Source organism: Dermacentor andersoni, chromosome 1 (assembly GCF_023375885.2).
Source record: "Dermacentor andersoni chromosome 1, qqDerAnde1_hic_scaffold, whole genome shotgun sequence".
Taxonomy (NCBI): domain Eukaryota; kingdom Metazoa; phylum Arthropoda; class Arachnida; order Ixodida; family Ixodidae; genus Dermacentor; species Dermacentor andersoni.
The window spans coordinates 342,726,926-342,735,058 of record NC_092814.1 but is presented as its reverse complement, the minus strand read 5'-3'; the positions used below and the strand labels follow the sequence as shown (position 1 = coordinate 342,735,058).

General features: G+C 46.8%; 1 long non-coding RNA gene across 1 annotated transcript; it reads left to right on the top strand.

Moving 5' to 3' along the window:
• The first annotated feature begins 762 nt into the window (after positions 1 to 762).
• Positions 763 to 7,739, top strand: LOC129381287 (uncharacterized). Its single transcript, XR_011892325.1, has 3 exons — positions 763 to 924; positions 6,484 to 6,591; positions 7,372 to 7,739. It is a non-coding gene; the product is annotated as an uncharacterized lncRNA (long non-coding RNA).
• The last annotated feature ends 394 nt before the right edge of the window (positions 7,740 to 8,133 follow it).

Below are 8,133 nucleotides of genomic sequence, written 5' to 3'. Positions count from 1 at the left end.
CGATTGATCCGCTTTCTGTACTTACCTTGAGGTGGCTGGTCGAAAATCGCGACGTCGTGCAACGGAAGGTTAAGAATGCCGCTAAAACGAATCCTCAGCAAAGAAGAGTTGGAACAGCGGGATCGTAAACGTGCCGAAAGTGCTCAAAAAGGTTGCACGGCCAGGCAAGCAGTTTATTATCCGCGAATAAACCCATGCTTTCTGGCAGGTGCGAGTAGCCAGTGCCTGAAGGATCGGTGGCAGCCATCTTTTATTCCTTTGGGGACGGGGCAGGCTGCGGCTATTCAGAAGAAACTTCAGACTTGTTCGGTATATAAATGCATCTTTAACGCGTACACGTCACTTTGACGCTTTGAGTTCTTGCGGTTTTCTGACGTCGCGTGACAAACAGGTGAAGAGGGTGCAGCCCGAAAACTTTTGACCAATAGCCGCGAGCTAATGTCGAAAAGCCGTCGAATGAGAAATTACCATTTTTCTTTTGTTCGGTCAACTGATGCATAATCATTGCGTACAAGGTTTTTCAGAAGATGGGCTATCGGTCGAAAAAAGCTTTTGACCAATCGTGGAGGGCTGATTTCAGAATTGAAATAGAAATGTTTGGAATACTTTTACATTATAGCGGCCCTGATAGCTAACTGAATCATTTAGAGAAGCGAAAAAATCATTTTACTTAAATGGCTTTTTCATTACGTAGTTGCGCATACTGACAAAATATAGAAGCCGACTTTATGCTGGCGGGGCTACGCAGCGGGCATCGACCGACCAGTTTTCGCTCCGGCTGCCCGGGCGCCACAAGGACAGCAGCAGGTCTCCTCGCCACGTCTGCCAGCGCAAGTGGCACCATGACGCCATGTTGGGCTGCCCTCTGGGATCAGCAGGAGCAGCAGGTGGCAACTCCAGCCTCCTGCCGTGCTTCTGGCTCAGGTAAGAAAGTCCCTGCCCCTTCCAAATGATGTCAAGTTGTGTTTCTTCATTCGCCATCAGTGTTAAAAGATCTGCTGCCGTCAAGGTGATTTCATAGGCGCCCATAGTAAAGTGTCACGTGATATTTCTATATTGAATTTACAGGAGAGTGGCCTCTTTGGGGCGCTTTAAGGATGCAGTTTGCGTTCGGCTGGTCGAAACCAGGCGTTCTGAACACATTCGCGTGGTCTATTCAGAGCGCCGCGCTCCAGCAGAGAGCATTAGCAGGCGGTGCTGTATGCCTTCCACACGACAGCGCCACAGAGATCCTAGGAAAGCTGGATAACGCGGCTACTCTGATGGCTCTGGCAGCAGCTAGCACGTTCGGCTAGGGCAGTATTTCTACGGCTCCAATGCCGGAGGGCTCCGCATCGCTGTAAACCGACTTGGGGTGCCGTAGGAACCAGCAGAGTGTACCACAAGAAGCACTGTGTTGGCCTATTTTCCTATTTGGATTAGAAGACATCTACTCATCAGGAAAAACTGAGAGGCATTTCAAGTGTTCAAGTATATCTTTAGAATTTGGTGCATTCGTTAGAGAATATTCATGATGTTTTTTTTTTTATTATGGCGTTTTACATTACAAAACCACGATCTGATTATGACGCACGCCGTAGTTTGGGACTCCGGAATAATCTTCACCTCCTGTTGGTCTGTAACGTGCAGCTAAGCCTAACTGTTCGGGTTTTTTCGCGTTTCGCACCCATTCAAATGCGCCCACCATGGTCGGGATTAGTTCCCACGATCTCCTGCTTTGCAGCGCAATACCATAGGCACTAAGCAAACACGGCGGGTTACAGAGAGTAGGTATAAGTCATTCTCACGGTTCGACAAAGAAACCTTAAAGAGAAGCTGAATATTCTGTCGAATTCAATAAGACGCTCATATACGGATGTGGGAACCTTATAAACCATGCAGGTAAAATGTTGTGGGCGATTTTTCACTTAGGAGCGACGCAATCCTCGGTTAAAATTGCGGTGTAGCTCCGCCCCCCGTCTAGCGCCGCGCGCTGCTGCTGACGCTGACGATGCGAGCGGAGACCGGAAACCGCGGCGTAGTGACGTCAGCACTGGTGTTCCGTTCCTTCGCAGTCTCCGCGACCGTGCCTGACCGGGCTTATTTCTGCGTGCGCGCCGTCCCAATCTGCTGCGCTCGACCCTACATTCCTTTTTTTGTGTGTATATAGGAGGGGGAGTTGACGTGCGCAGCATCAATTGAACTTGTAAGCCGATCGTGCCGGCGTTCTGTGCAGCCTACGCTTGCACGAACAGCAGCGGCCGCGACGATGTTCCGATGTTCCATTAGTTCCTCCAAGACAAGAGGCTTTCAGCTAAGTGGGAGGCTGCTGTGAAGCGAAACAACTTCAAGCGCTCAAGAACAACAGTGTTGTGCTCTAACCACTTCCGTGACGATTACTACCGGAGTTTATCAATAATGTGTGCTTTGGGTTCTCATTCGTGTTAGCACGCTGAACGGAAGGTGCATGTTTATCTCCCACCCTTGACGCAGGTTTCATCGTCAGGCGCCGCGAATTTTCTATTCGCACGTGGGTTGTGAAACAGCCTGCTTGCAGCTACCATAACGCAGTGCAAGCGTAAAATTTGCATGTGTTGGAAAGCCTGCTCACGCCAGGACGCTGCGCTCCCCCTTCTTTCGCACACATAGAGAAATCGACCATCTCACGTAGCCGACGGAATTCGCCGGTTCCGAGTAGCGTGCCGATGGCGCGCTGATGAAGGTTCTATAGACTACACGTGCTACAACAGCCGGTAAACTTTTCCCGCGTTTAAACCGTCTGTGAAGATTGCCGACAGCTTTGGGGCAGCGCACAAATGCCGAAGATCGCATCACCGCTTGCGTTCTACAAGGAGGCATGCAGGAACATAACACTACAGTTGTTTGCCCAGAAACGTACTCACTGGAACGCTGAATGCAGCTTAGCAAAAAACATACTCGCCAAAGAACATTTCCAACACAAGGAGGTGCTAACACTTTCGTTCGCGTGGAAAGCAGTGCTTGCGCCAGCATTTTTTGCTTCTTGGAGAGGCCGGCTCTTCGCAATCGGCTCGTACATGTAGGTAGTAAAGTATAGACCACTCACAAGTGATCTTGCAACGCGATAGCGACAGCGCGACAAGCGAGGCGATGGCTATCGCGTTCACTCGTCGCCTGAAAGCCGAACTCCGCGCGAGCGACGGCTTTGAGCGACGACTTCCCGATGTGAGGGCACCAATATACGCGCCGAAACTAGCGTGACGCTTGCTTTATCAACTTAGGTTGATGTATTTTACTGAAAAAGGAGCATAAAATATTTCTGAAGGTTTTGCACTAGGGTCTTATTCTTGCACGTGTAAAATTCAATAGTTTGCTCGTTCCGTGCGACAAACAGTAATATTTGAGTTATGTACATCCAGTTCCGGCTTCGCACTATTGGCTAGTCGCTCATAGTACTTCCGGGCCACGAGCGACGAGCTCTAGATTTCTAGAAACGAGCGATCGAGCGACAACACCCAGCGATCTGTTCATGCGACGGCCCGTTTTGTCGCTCGAAGCCGTCGCCCGTCACCCTCACGCGCAAAATCGCTCTCGTGGAGTTTGGACTTAACGCCGAACTCCTCAGAGAAACGCAAGCTCTCGAAATTTTCCATGACCGTCTCAGCAAAACAGCACCAAACTACCTTGCATCGTGCTTTGTGTGTAGCGGCAGCAGTCGGTCCGGACGAACACCATTGTTGACGTCACGAGGCGCCCGACCAATCACAGGCGGAAACGAGGCGTGCGAGCTGGGCGTGTGTGCTGCTGCACTTTTCTTCGAAATAAAACGTGTTTGCGCTTTCTTTCGCTCAATTTCGATGCGATATTCGACTTCAGAGGGTTGAAAACCACGACCTACTGCAGTCCACTCATTTCGTCTGGAAAAGGTTTCAGCTTCCCTTTAAATCGAAAAAGTACCTGCTTGTCCAGTTAATAATATACGCCTTCTTTACATATGTTTCTTCCATTGAGTGAACGTCGGTCTTTACGATAAGAAAGAAAATAATTCTAGCAGCTTTATCTTTGTCGACAACTATTTTTGGCTCTAAAACGAAGGCTACGGAACCAAATCGCGACTTTTGCACCACTGCAGGAAGAAGTCCCGCAGTACTGCTGACGTTTTCTTGTGTTCAAAAAACACTGTCTTGTTCTTTCAAAGCATAAAATTGGAACAATGCGTAAAACAGTAAGCGACTGATATTTTACTGTTTCCGTAAGATTGCCCTGTTCAGTTCTCCCATAATCGTGAAAAGTCGTAATATTTATCGATATAAATCAAGTAACACCGTTTGTTATGACATTCTTACAGAGAATCCTCCAAAGTGTAGGTTCTTTGACGAATCTTTCGATATAATTACGCTTTGCCTTTCAAACAGACGGCAATGTGTTACAATGAAAGACTTCACTTCCTCAGCAGTAAATGCACAGAAATGAGTATAAGACAGGGCACCGTTCCACGGTGTGTTCTTTTCAATTTTTATACGTAAATTATTTCCCCATCCCTTGGCCTAGAGTACCGCACAGTTTAAAATACAGTACGTTGTACGAGCACAGGAAATGTGTGCTCAAGTCAATATTTTCCGTATCGCGGAAACTGTACAACGTCGGGGAAATTGCTGGTGGCGCCACCTCATTGTATTCAGCTGTGGCCGCTCATTCTACAGCATGCGCTTTTCGGTGGTGCTATTGTGTCTGACCGATCATATGTGAAATCACCGGAACCATTTTTCACATGTTAGCCACGAGAAAAAAACAAAACCAGTTGAAGCAGCTTTCACGTTTTTGTTGTGTCAATATAAATAGCGTATGGAAACGAAATTACAACTTTGCCCACGAACAATAGAATTTCGAGCAGCCGATGATGAACGCTGCGCTGTTTCAGCGAAACAGTTGAACAGTGACTTAGAGTTCCTAAGGAATTCGTACGTAGAAGTACGAAGGGAAATACACTGTAAATGACCTGTATTTATTTATTTATTTATTTATTTATTTATTTATTTATTTATTTATTTATTCATTTATTTATTTATATATATATATTCAATAACAGCATTGAATGCCCTGCGGAAGAGGGCATTCGAATTGGGGGACGGGGGAACACGAACGTACTGTCATCACAATTTCTGAGGAAAATGCAACAAACGCGCCTAAATACGTGACTAAATACGCAGACACATTCTATGTGTACTAAAATCACAGTTTGGATAAAACCAAATTAGGAGTATAGAAGAAATTTGAAAAATGAGACACCTAGAATTCATAATACGTAAAAGGCACTCAAAGAGGATAATTCGAGAACAACATTTACCGGGTGGCAAAGGTACCGGAGGAACACAACATAGAATATAACTCATCCATTGCACAGAGACATCACATTATGACATACGTACGCAGGATTTGTTGAAATTTGTCGGGGTGAACTTCAGTAAGCAATATCTGATGGTAGGTTGTTCTAGCTAAGTATGAATCTGGGTATAAATGAAATGGCTGCACGCGAAGATCTGAGTGATAGACCGGGCTTTGACTTAGAGAGGGTGATCTCGGCGAGAGAAAATGACAGAGCGTGAGTGAAAGAAGCCATCAATGCAAACGTTCGTGATGGTGAAGTTTATGAAAGAGCGATAGGGGCGCGTGTTTGCGGCGTAGTGATAGCGGATGCAATTCGGCACGATTCTTTAAACATGCAGCACTCGAGTACGGGGGATAATCTGTAAAGATAAAGCAAGCAGCACGGCTTACAAGTATTCAAGGTTACGCACGATAGAGTCCTGGTTCGGATCCCAGCTGGCGCATGCCTGTTCAATTTTGAGGTGTCACTAATGCAGTGTATATGCAAGATCTTTTTTTAAGTGTAAACGTGCTTACTTTAGTCTGTGTTTGATTATTTCAAATTTGCAGTTTATAGATGCAAGAGTAACGTTAATGGGATGACGAACATATGTTGGATTCCATTGCAAAGTGTCTCCTCAACAATATTATAATGAAGAGAGTATGACGTTGCAATACGAGACGAGGAGCGGGAAAATGACATGCATTTAGCTTTAGCATAATTTGAGGTCATTTGCCAGTCTGAACACCATGGACTCAATGCGTTTAGGTGTGGTTCGAATGCTTCACGATTAGCGCTAGCTGAAATTTTGCGGCAAATAGCGCAAACATCAGCGAAAAGTCTTATTCAGGACGAAATGCAGTTAGGCATATCAATAATATAGACTATAAAAAGCAAAGCACAAAGCACACTCCCTTGAGGAACGCTGGACGCAACTGGAATAAAGGAGGAGTTGTAGTGTTCATGGTGCAGGTGTTCCTGTTGAAATTTTATTATTTCGCTAGGAACTATTGGCTTGCGGTCGCCTGACTGCCCCGGAACTTATAATTTCATACCCGCCTCTGTACAGCGCTTCGAGTGAGCGTGGGCCATGTTAGTGGATTTGTCACACAAGTGCCACGCACGGGTGACAAAGGGCTTGATTTGTGCTGTCGCAGTGCGACGATCTGTGGCCATGCTGCCATTCGGCGAAGCTGCAGAAGCTGCTCGACGCCTGAGAATCGCACGCAGCAGCACAACTGGCGTCATTGAGGAGGGAATGTATGGTATGTGCACATCGGCCATTGGCGACGTTCTACTTGGAATCGACTGTTAGAACTCAGTTATCCTTTACTTGGCGCGTGAGTGTTTCAGCTTTATTTAATGACATATCGCGATTAACATTTGCAAAACAAGATGGACAATGTTGCACGTTTATCGAATTGTTTTAGCAAGACTTACAATTTGCATAGGCCGCGGTAAGGGTTCGGAAACGACTGCTTGCGAGCCACAGATTCTGCAGTACAGGAAGACATGAGGGAACAAGGGTCGTAAGACAGAGGGAGAATCGTTGAAAAAATGTAATGTAGGGTTTTACGTGCGAAAACCACGATCTGATTATGGTTCACGACGTATTTAGGGACTCCCTAAATTTGGACCAGCTCGGGTTCTTTAACGTGCACCCAAATCTAAGTACACGGGCCTTTTCACATTTCGTCCCCATCGTAATGCGCGGCCGCCGCGGCCGGGATTCGGTCCCGCGACCTCGTGCTTAGCAGCCCAATTCCACAGACACAAAGTAACAACGGCGGGTGAGGGAAAATCGTCGTCAACTGCTAGAGCGACATGTTCCTCGTTAACGACTATGCGCGCATGCCCGGTTACCTGCATGCGCAAAAAGCGCTGAATTTCTCTGCCCAATTTGGTTGCAATTGGCCCGCGCACTTCGACCCTCGTCACCGTCCTCGAGCGAGATTTTAATCCAACGAACAGTTCTTTTTATATATATTTTTAAAATAAATGTATGACCCACGGGTGGGTGGTTGATTAACATTTGACCCTCACAGTGCCCCGACCTGCCGGCGTGCTGCCCTTCGGCGACGCTGCGGTGGCTGCTCGATGCCGGAGAATCGCACGCAGCAGCACCGCCGCGAGCACCGCTCACTTCGCCACGTGCATCGCATGCTGCAGCTGCTGCGCATCCAGCTGACCAGTGTTGCCGAACAAAGTCACGTGGGCTACTCTTTCCCTAGAAAGAGTACGCGTGCCTGGCCACGAAGTTTATGTTATCGCTTTTGCTTTCGGGATCCGTCACTTTTTGTTCTACTACTTCTTTTATATAACAATAAATATAGTTTTGATTGTCTACTCGCGTTGCGTCTACGCTAAAACGCTGTCGTTATGCGAGAAGAGATGATTTCAAGCTGTGCCGAAGTCTCTCCTCTCCTATACCCTTGCTATCAACAATCGCAAAAAAGGAGTACAACTAATGAAATTATTACGGTGTGTTTCGCGGTCGTGTACGTGTACCGCGATGTTCTGGTAGTCTTGTGCTTAAATGCAACACAGGAGTTGTAGCGCAACTTTGGCGGTGAATATCTGGAAAACGGTGCCACCCTTAGGATTCGATCAAAATGAATATGCCTTGCAAAAGCGCCAGCAACCATTGTTAAACTGAATATGTGCCGCATAAAGCAGTCCGTTAAAACTTCAATAGAAATTTATTTATTAATAAGGCAGTTACGGATTTTGATTTCTCGCGCAGATATCAGCCTCTTCCATTATTCCAGTTGAAGGATTATAATTGCGTTACAATGCCGCAGGCAACT